We start from the raw sequence: 10843 nt of genomic DNA on the forward strand, positions 1-10843 counted from the left end.
AATGCTTACAAATATCAGAAGAGATTATCTCTTATTCTCTTCTGGTTATTTCCATCTTGCTGAGAGCATGGATTGGCCAGGAGCTGATATTTTAAAAAGTTTACTGAAGGAATAATAAAGAGTCTGAGACGAGACGATTTAAAAATACATACTCCTTTCATCCTGGTAGGAACTCAAACTCATGGTTATCACTGGCACATGTAAATGGCTCCCATGAAAGCTTAGTGACCTAGAAAAACAACAACGGAAAGGGATTGTACCCTGCTCTGTCTCCTTGTCCTCCCCCCACCCTCTATCCTTAGCCCAGTTGTCTGTTATTATTTGTCTATCTTTCCTAGAAAAGTTCATTTCTTTCTACGGCTTTATGGCCTCTTTACTGGTAACTCTATGTCTTAGCTTTTATATGTGATCTCTCTGATAAATTTCAGTGACTGCTTTCCTACCTCATAGAGTCAGTACTAGGATTAAAAGAAAAATGTAGATGAATGCATTTTGCAGATTATAAAATACTGTTCTGATATTAGCTGCTATGTTAGAATTTTCACTGATGACTGCTGCCGTTCTCATCTTGGACTCCTGATGTTTAACTCTGAGCTTGTTCTTGTCTTTTAAAATCCTCCCACCCCTTACTGTTTCTGGGAGGAGAAAACAGGTAAGGCCTAGTTTTGCTCTTCTCTCAAGTTGAACTTTACTGTCCTAGCTGCCAATGGCTCTTTCTGGTAAGACTGGTTGCAAATATTCTATTCCATTGTCAGACCATGAATGAAATTACATGTTCTGGTTTGAATTAAAAAAGAATAATTATACAAAAATCAGCAGATACTTTTCTCACACATAAATTGTCTTATCTTATATCTTTTCTCTTTTGTAAATTCCCCATCTTTTATATTAGATATTAAGAGCCTATCAATAGGAGTACTGACTTTTTTTATCTTCTCATTCTCAGGATTTAGAACTGTATTCTATAAATAGATCAGTGAATGTATTCCTAACACCTTCTTTTCTAGACTTTCCACATCTAACCACTCTGTAAGTCTTTGTGATTCCATTTCTGTTGCCCCTTGGATTTTAGCCCTACTCACTAACCATCCCATTTGCCCCCATCTTAGCCAGATATTTGTACCTTGTACCTAGACCAGATATTGCATATATCCTTTTCAAATGTATATTTCTATTCTTTTTTTTTCTTTCCTCCCCAAAGCTCCAGTCAATAGTAGTATATCCTAGTTGTATGTCATTCTAGTTCTTCTACGTGAGCTGCTGCCACAGCATGGCAACTGACAGACGGGTGGTGTGGTTCCACTACCGGGAAGTGAACCCAGGCCACAGAAGTGGTTAGCACCGAACTTTAACCACTAGGGCATCAGGGCTGGCTCCATATATGTTTTATGTCATATTCCAGTGACAAAAAGATGTATTCATAGGAATAATATAGGGCCTATTAAAAGTGAGTAATGGAATAGATTTACAATGTCTACCTTGGAAGAAAGGAAGCAGTTGGAGGTTCTATGCTTTTTTATCTGCTACTTTGAACATAGATTATTAAAATAAATTTATAAATGATTTATCTGTCATAATTTCCATCCAATAATATTCACAAAGCACCTATTAGATGAAAGAAAATGTAAACTGGGAGTAGAGATATGGAGCAAGTATACATGCTGCTTACAAAGAAGTTTATAACTTAGCAAAAGGAGTAAATCACATATATAGATACTTTTCTCAGATAATCCTTTGTATTGCAATGATTGAGATAGGATGTTAGGGAAACACAAAGGAAGCATACTCAACCATTCCTTGGAGTCAAGGAAAGCTTCCTGGGAGAGTTCACTTTTGTAATTCTGTCTTGAAGAACAAAAAGAAGTTGAGCCCCAAGAATAAGGGGAATAGAACCTGCCAGCCAGAAGGGATTGCCTGAGCCTAAGTGGGAAACCATGTGTTTCAAGTTTAGGCTGATGGAGGAATGGTCCACAGTGATAATGGCATTGCTCAGAAGGTTTGTAGCGGTTGGACAGTAAGAAATATGAGAAACATGAAATAAATCAAAGTCTTCAGTAAATATAAGGAACTGATTGGAATATCAGTAGATGAGGTTTGTAAACTATCTCATAGTTTGATGCTATTGTTGGCTTTTGAAAATTAATAATTAATCACACATTCTCTTCTTCCTCTTGCAAACTAATTGATAGGCATAGGAGTCAGAGAGATGGATATAAAAATATGAGCTTCATTTCTGGTAATGTTAAATTCAAGAATTTGATATGACTGTACATTCAGATTACATTTCTCCTATTTTAAGTCCAAGTCTAAACTTGGGGAGGACACACCCAAGAGTGAGTTGGGATCCACAGAACAATCACACTAGCTCATTCATCTGCAGAAGGAAACCACTGAATGACAAATGTGAATATACATATATGTAGACATATGTAGGGGAAGGCCTCTAGATCAGCTCTTATCAAACTACCAATGAGGAAAGACCCATTTTTTTTACCTTTCCAAAACTGTGGATTAATACTTTTGTAAAATACAACTTTTGTAAAAATAAATTACTAGAAAAATAAAATTAAAAAATAACCATAGAACATACAAGTCTCATTTCTATTATTATATTCGAAGGCATAAAATATATTACAATAAGTATAACCAAAATAAACACAGGACAAAAATAAAAGACTTACAGAAGTTGTACACACTGTTTCTTGAAAGTGTGCATACAAGTGATTAATATAGAGAACTTATATCACATTCATGAGATTTGTCATTTTGCAGTTATACTTAAACAAAAATCTGAGTGAAATAGTGAAAACCTCAAATTAAAAGCCTCTATGTACCTGTTGAAGCAATACCATGTGTATCAATATTTAACATTTTTAATGTGTCAAATGAGCTTGCATTTTGCTCGTTAATTTATCTAATCTAGGTTGTAATTGATGACAGTGCTACTTGCAGGCAATAATTTATTATTAAACAATTTTTTGTATGTTTTGTTTGGTTAGATTTTGCTTTTCTAATTTTAGTGGTAGGAAAACCTGTCTCACAAAGGTCTATTAACAGGAATGGGATAAATTATTTTAAAGCAATTTCATCATGTTAAGGACATTTATTTTTATCTTTTATTCAAAATTAGCAAGTAATTCTATATTTTCATTATTTATCTTCAATGCTTCATTAGTAGTCAGTTCCAACAACTTGTCCTATAAATTATAGCTAAATTAAAATGGTCTTTCAATGAAAGAAATAGATTCTGAATCCTTGAATTTCTTATGTGTGGATTTTCTCTTGATGGAAAATAAAATTCGAAACATTCTATTAAATTTGTAAGGTATTCAGTGATAACTTTTGTAGATGTTCTATCAATATACAGCTCATCACTTATGTTATTGAAAATTGTTATTTTATGAAATTTGTCTTAATATTCTATAGAAGATCTGATCCTCCGAACTTCTGACTTCTATATTTGCTGCTAAAAGTTATCCACTATTGACAAATATATTGAATAAATATTTAAAATACCAAAAATAGTCAAATAAGAAAATCCGGCTGTCCAATTTACATCCTGAAGAACTTGGGAGCCAATATTTTGCAGAAACACTGAAAGTTCATTCCATAGTTCAAACATCTCAATAGAACTTTTCCCCTCAATAACCATCTTTCTTCATTAGGCAGTAACTCTTGTTTTTGATCAGCTTCCGTGTTGTCACACAATGAAGAGAATAATCTTGAATTTAACACATTAAGGTTTTTTTTTTTTTTTTTTTTTTTTTTTGGTGAGGAAAATCAGCCCTGAGCTAACATCCCTGCTAATCCTCCTCTTTTTGCTGAGGAAGACCCGCTCTGAGCTAACATCTGTTGCCAATCCTCCTCCTTTTTTTCCCCCTCAAAGCCCCAGCAGATAGTTGTACGTCATAGTTGCACGTCCTTCTAGTTGCTGTGTGTGGGACGCGGCCTCAGCATGGCTGGAGAAGCGGTGCCTCCGTGCGCGCCCGGGATCCGAACCCGGGCCGCCAGCAGCGGAGCACGCACACTTAACCGCTAAGCCACGGGGCCGGCCCAACACATTAAATTTTATACAACTCTCTATTCTTACTATAGCACTAAACACGTTACTCAGTTTAGCTGACTTTTTTTTTTTCATAGCAATCCTTTCGATTTACATTCAGAAGTAAGCTCCTTAATCTTGCTAACTACTGCAGAGTGTTTACCTGTGCCTATTACTGTTCCATCAGAATATACTTTTAACTTACTTAAAGCAAACTTAAACCTTAAACTACATTTGTTGACATTGTATCCATCATAATTTTATATACAGTTCATAGTTAGTTGGGCTTATCAGTAAGAGTGTTGAAAGAATAATGCTTCCTTCACAACACTGTCGTGTTCAAATCACACATAATAAAATAATTATCATGTTAGCAATACCATTGCATTCATCAAGTTGTAGTGAAAAATACTTTGGTAGCTTTATTTCTTCTGTGAGTTGGACTTCCATATCATTAACTAGTTCCTGAAAGTGTAAAATTATGTTGTCATTGGAAAATGTGCAGCCTGCTTAGGGCAGGTGCTCCCACAAAAGTAGTGAAGGTTGATTCCTCACTCAGAACCCGCAGGAATAAATCACCACATTTGCACAGTGGCCTTGTTGCTTGTGGTCTCTGGGCCATATCTCAATAACTGCTTCCACACACTTTAGGTTATAGTGTACACACACACACACTCCATGAGGAAAAAGCCCAACAGGAGAAGAGGTTATTGGACTATTCTAGAAGGTCAAAACACATGATTACAATAGTATAAGAAAGTTTTTTTTTTTGGTAAGTTGTGAATTTGTTCTGTGACAGTGTAAACACAAAAAAGTTCCATTCAAACCAGGTCTAAAAACGAGTGTAAACTATGGGTGATATATTGTGAAATATCTGCCATTACCACATTCTGTTATGTACCTGTAAGTGGAAGGAAGTGTATATTTTGAGAGAAGGGAGATGTTGTGTAATTAATGTCTATTAGGGTCTAATAGTTACCCCATGTGAATCCAGCAGGCACCTCAGATTGCCAGAATTTGTCCTCAAGCTGACTCTTTCCAAGTCACACAACCTCGAGTAATGTTTTGTTAATTCCCCTGAGCTCAAGGCACCCTTCTAGGTGCTTTAAGCATGTTACTTTAATCCTCACAAACACCTTTTGGGGAAAATATACTAATCCTCATTGTACAAAGGAAAAAACTAAGGTCAGAAGAGTTAAGGACCTTGCTCAAGGTAACACGATAGTAGAGCCTTATTCAAACCCAGGTCTGCCTGATTCAAAAGGCCAGGCTCTTTCCACCAAGCTGCTTTGTCTCTTTGTAGGACTACAGGCAGAAACAATACTAAACAATGACTACTGTCCATTTCTAGATGGCAACTGGCTTTGCCACTTGTGTAGAGGGAGCACATCTCCATTTAAGTTTGCTGCTGCTCCATCCAGTGCTTCTGCAGAGACCTCCCTGCTCAGCCTCTACCTTTCCCCAGGTCCTGAGCATATCAAGCATATAAACCTGGGGACCAGGAAAGTCAGCAGAGATGATTACACACTTCTGCTAATTCCTCATTAATGATTCACAGCTGCAACTAGCAGGTTCTCAATCCCGCCAGGGGCTCAGGGTCCATGCCCCCTTGAGGGGCTCAGAGAAGAGACCCATAAATCATTCTCACTCACATCAGCTCTGTCCCAGGCTTACCACTGGAGCATCTTTGGGATCTTTTAGGTCTCAGGTACACTGACTGCTGAATGGATAAACTGGAGCAGCAGAGACTGAAGCAGCATTGGGCAGATAGAGGCTGGATGCCCATTCCTCATCTTTAATCCCATCCCTGCAGCTGAGAGGTGAGAGGCTCCTGACCCATCAGCAGCAAGAATTCATCAGGCAAGATCAGGCACACGCTAGACAGAGTTTGGGGGCTCCTGAAAAGGTCTCCTTCCTATCCCCTACCTAGATTTATTCCATATTGAGGCAACACTGAAGGTCCCACTAACAGTGCTGATCCTCAAGGAGATGCTCCAGGAAGCCTCTTCGTCCTGATAGAAATGAGTTGTTCAGACATTTTTTCAGAGCACTACTTTGGGGTGCAAAGGAGAGGATGTAGTGGAGGGCCAGTGTGGCTGTTAAGTTTGAGAACTGGGACTAAGGCATCACCACTCCCTTTCTCACTTTCATCATTCCTGTATCGGAATAATGTGGAAACGTGGAGGTTGGGGACTAGGAGCAGGGTAGAAGACAATGCCACCAAATTTTTGTTTTATTTAAAGGAGTCTTGTACTCGCCTTCTTTTCTTGGGTCAAACAGCAAAGGAATTTCCTTCTTTGGTCTAATCAGATCTAATCTGAATCTTTCCACCTGCCTTTTTTTTTTTTTTTTAATTTTTTGTTTATTACAGTAACATTGGTTTATAACATTGTAAAAATTTCAGGTGTACATCATTGTACTTCTATTTCTGCATAGATTACATCATGTTCACCACCAAAATACTAATTACAACCCATCACCACACACATGTACCGAATTATCCCTTTCACCCTCCTCCCTCCCCCCTTCCCCTCTGGTAACCACCAATCCAATCTCTGTCCGTATGTGTTTGTTTATTGTTGTTATTATCTACTACTTAATGAAGGAAATCATACGGTATTTGACCTTCTCCCTCTGACTTATTTCACTTTGCATTATACCCTCAATGACAAGATAACAGCATCCATTTATGATAAAAACTCTGAATAAAATGGGTATCCACCTGCCTTTTAACCAAATTTTTTTTTCAAACTCAGGACCATTCTGCTTTCAAATATCTTTAGTTCAGTCTCAAACGCATCTTATTTTTTAAAAGATATGATGAGGGATTTTTTATCAGATTATGAAATTGAGAACTAGGAATGCAGTGGAAATGAACTGGAGAGGAATGGGTCCAGAAGTAATAAAAGTGCTCAGGTAACAATAAAAACACTGTATGACATGTGTTGGGCATTTACCATGTTTCAGTCACTGTTGTTCCCTATGTAATTGCTCTACATATATTATTTTATTTATCTTTACAATATTCTTGAAAACAAGGTGTATTTATTATTATCCCCAATTTAGAGATAAGGAAATTGAGGCATAGAGAAGTTGAGTATCTTATCCAAAGCCACACAGCTTATACGTGGTAGAACAAGATTTTGAACCTAGATAATCTGGCCTTAGAGCCGGCTCTGGATCTTAACCACTGTGCTGAAGTGGGAATAAATGGAGACAAGAAAGTTGTAACATTGTACCATCTTTCCCTCTCACTCCTGTCTCCTCCAAAATCAGGGTGGGGATCACATACTTTGCTTAAATCATGGTTCAAAGGGAGTCATCCCAAATCATATAACAAATCTGAGACTGAAAACAGGTTGTCTGAGTTTATATCTTGAACACTTTTCACTATGCCTTCTTTTTCCTTTGACGCTTCCCGTTGCATTTAATACGTTCTTTGATGTTCTGTTCTTCCCTGGGGGGTGCGGGGGACAATGCCTTGTCCTTCCCACCTCTTAGGCAGGACACAGCATGTGAATCACTTTGAGTAGAAAGGCTCTGAGGAGCCAGAGGCACCTGAGAAGAATCAACAGAAAAAGAAGGGGGAGGTGATGAGCTCTGGCCTGGAACCCCATGGGGAGGAGGTAGCAGATGGTGGGAGACAAGTGTCAGTCTACAGCTGGTTCATGCAGGTCTCTGTACCACCAGCGCCCCCAATGACTCATGCCAGTAAAAAAGAGATGCATGTGTGAATGGAGTCAGAATGAGGACACCCTCAGGGTGGGAGGGAAACCCAGGGTCAAGTAGAGCTGCCAAATCAGTGTGAGTGGCAGAGGCAGCATCTCTTGTCAAGAAGAAAATTGTTATCAAGTGAGGAACAAGGCAAAAAGTCCAGGAGAAGTCACAATCCTGAACTAGGATCCAGGAGACCTTGTTCCTGGTCCCATACTGTGTGACCCTACCCTTTCTGTACCTTGGTTTCCAGATCATAGAAAGGGCCACAAGATGTTGTGATACCTTTGCAGTACACCACCATCAAGGAGATTCTGCAGGACTCCAAGCCACAGCTCAGAGACAGTCCTGTGCCTGGGAGCCCAGGGAGGGTAGAGACCCTACCTTACTTTTCGACCAGCGTGGCCCTTGCTGAACTCCTGACCTAGAGGATGCTGTGTGAGGATGTGTGTGTGAATGACGTCAGAATGAGGACACCCTCAGAGTGGGAGTGGAAACCCAGGGTCAGGTAGAGTCACAGAATCTGTGTGAGTTCATTTCTTGAAGTCTTTTCACTATACTTTCTTTTTCTCTGAATGCTTCCAGCTGAATTTAATACTTTTTTGGATGTTCTACTCTTCCCTGGAGACAATATGTTGCAGTACCTTGGAGATGAGGTAAAGGACTGGGCAGCCAAGGAGAGCAGAGCAGGTAGGTGGGAGATCAGAATGGTGCAACTGTGCCTGCAGAGAGACTGACATAGCAGAGGTTGTGAGTGGAGGGTGGGAGGAGGGTGTCCGGCTTCCTTCTCCTCCCCTTCGCTTCGCCTTTGGGAGGAAATGGAAGGATCAGAAGTGTGGGCCTTACACATGAGATAAATGGGGAAGTTGTCCACAGAATTTTGCCAAGAGGAAGTGCACTCACAGGGCCCACATACCCTGAGTACAGGACTTTCTTATGGGGCCGCTGCCTGGTTACAGGTGTGCTTGCCCTATGGTTTGGAAGAGACATTCCCAGGCCCTGAGGGAGCTGACATCCTCTTTCCCTCGTAAAGGCTGGGCTTGCTCTGTGGGTTCTGGCACAATGTTCCCAGGTTCCAGAGGAGCCCTCAATGCCTCCACTGTGAGAGAGGCAGGACAAGACCCCATGATTCAGCAAAGCCTTATCCTTCAGAAGGAAGCTCTGGTTTCTAAACCAACAAGACTTCCATGTGGGAAAGTCTATCTGGTTTATTACCTGTCTCTACTCTGCAGAAGTCAAAGTGTGGGGATGTGTGAGAAGGTTCAAGAGGCAGTGTTGCAGAGAAAGCTGGAGCAGACACAGACTATGGGAAGCTTGATAGCCTCACTCAGGGCCAGAGACCCTATTCTCTGCTTGCCTGCCTCAGGCTACTCAGACCCCAGAACCAGGTTAAAATAGCAGATGCTCTATCTCATGAAGTTCAAGAACATAACTCTGGTCTTTGGGTGGAGCACAGAAAGCCCACCTTAGCTTAGATCCTTCTTCTAGGCTGCTCTTTATCTGTTTAAGCTCAGGGAAGTAAAGTCCTTGCACCTCCAGCACTTTAACCTGACCAACAGTTGCACTGTCATTGTGGCATCTGACCCCGGTCCCTTACACTGAAGCTTGATTTTGATGCTTTGCTATGTCCTTAGTGGGATATGAACTTTTCTAGACTGGGTTCCAGAGAACCCAAAAGGTCTTCCAACAAATAAAGAAAGAAAGAAAGTGGACCCACAAAGCTAAGTCAAGGGACGAATGTCTATACTGTTCAAAGCAGCAATTAGGTTTCATGACTCAGGTACATAGAGCTATGATGGATCAGAACTGGAGGGAGGGATGTTAAAGGTCATGGGCAGCTGGGAAAAAATACTGGACAGACTGGGGGGAATGGGATGTTTGGGAGAGTGAATCTGAGCTAAATGGCTTCTGGAAAGGGAACTTGGAAGAGGAGCTTTGTCTGAGCATCTGTCAGTGAATGGAGTGGAAAATAGCCATTCTATATTTCCTGCCTTCTGACTTACATCTCCGCTAAAGTGGAGGGAGCCCAGAGGATGTACTGCACTTGGAAGGATTAAGCTTGGATAACATGAATATCTTCCTCTGGGACAGGTGATTAAGAAAAGCATAAACAAACACATCCGATGTCCCCATGTAATTGGGCTGATGAAGAAACATTCCATCCAGAAAAGACTATCAGAAGAGTATGGTCTTCAGTCAGATGAGTTTTGATTCAAATCCCTGTTCTTCTATTTACTATATGTGTGACCTGGAGTGAGTCTGTTAACCTCTCAGAAATCAAATTCCTTGATTCATCACATGGAAGCATTAGCAAACCCACAGACAGGGAATCCATAGATCAGTGTATGCCAAACATCTAGAACAGTACCCAACACAAAGAGGGCTCTCAGCAAATGCTCCAGCATCCTATGCCCTGATCCTCACCCCTACCTATTTCAAATCTCTTTAGAACCGGTAATTGCATCTCACAGGCCCCATTTTTACTCTGCAGGGACAGAGCCAGGTAGAATCAAGAGATGCAGCTGGATCCTGCACTGCCTGCTCTCAACCAGACTGTGCTCATCTCTGGGCCGGGGCCCTTTGTCCTACTGGGGGTTCCAGGGCTGGTCGCCTTGCATGCTTGGCTTTCTGTGCCTGTGTGCCTGCTCTACATGGCAGCTTTTGCAGGTAACGCCCTTCTACTGGGGCTGGTGGCAGCTGACAAGGCACTTCGGGCACCCATGTATCAGCTGCTGGGGCTTCTGGTAGCCACTGACTTGGTTCTCGCCACATCCACAGTGCCCAAAGCTCTGGCTGTGCTCTGGGGCCTGTCAGGTGAGATCTCCTTTGAGGCCTGCCTAGCCCAGCTTTTCGTTGCCCATGTGGCCTTCATTGCTGAGTCCTCAGCGCTGCTGGCCATGGCTGTGGACCACTATGTAGCCATTTGCCAGCCTCTGCGCTACAGGGCACTCCTGATAGGTATAGTGTGGTAGGTATAGTGGCTGTAGCTGCTGTGACCCATGGTGTCTGTGTCATGGCAACCCCTGTAGCTCTGCTCCAGAGATTGCCTTACTGTGGGCAGCGGGCACTGCCCCACACCTACTGTGA

At 41.3% G+C, this 10843-nt stretch overlaps 1 pseudogene; it reads left to right on the forward strand.

Moving 5' to 3' along the window:
- Positions 1-9947: 9947 nt before the first annotated feature.
- Positions 9948-10843, forward strand: LOC101395045 (olfactory receptor 52B2-like; annotated as a pseudogene).

The sequence above is a fragment of the Ceratotherium simum genome, chromosome 7, assembly GCF_057802395.1.
Source record: "Ceratotherium simum simum isolate JZ-2026a chromosome 7, ASM5780239v1, whole genome shotgun sequence".
In the NCBI taxonomy this organism is placed as follows: Eukaryota; Metazoa; Chordata; class Mammalia; order Perissodactyla; family Rhinocerotidae; genus Ceratotherium; species Ceratotherium simum.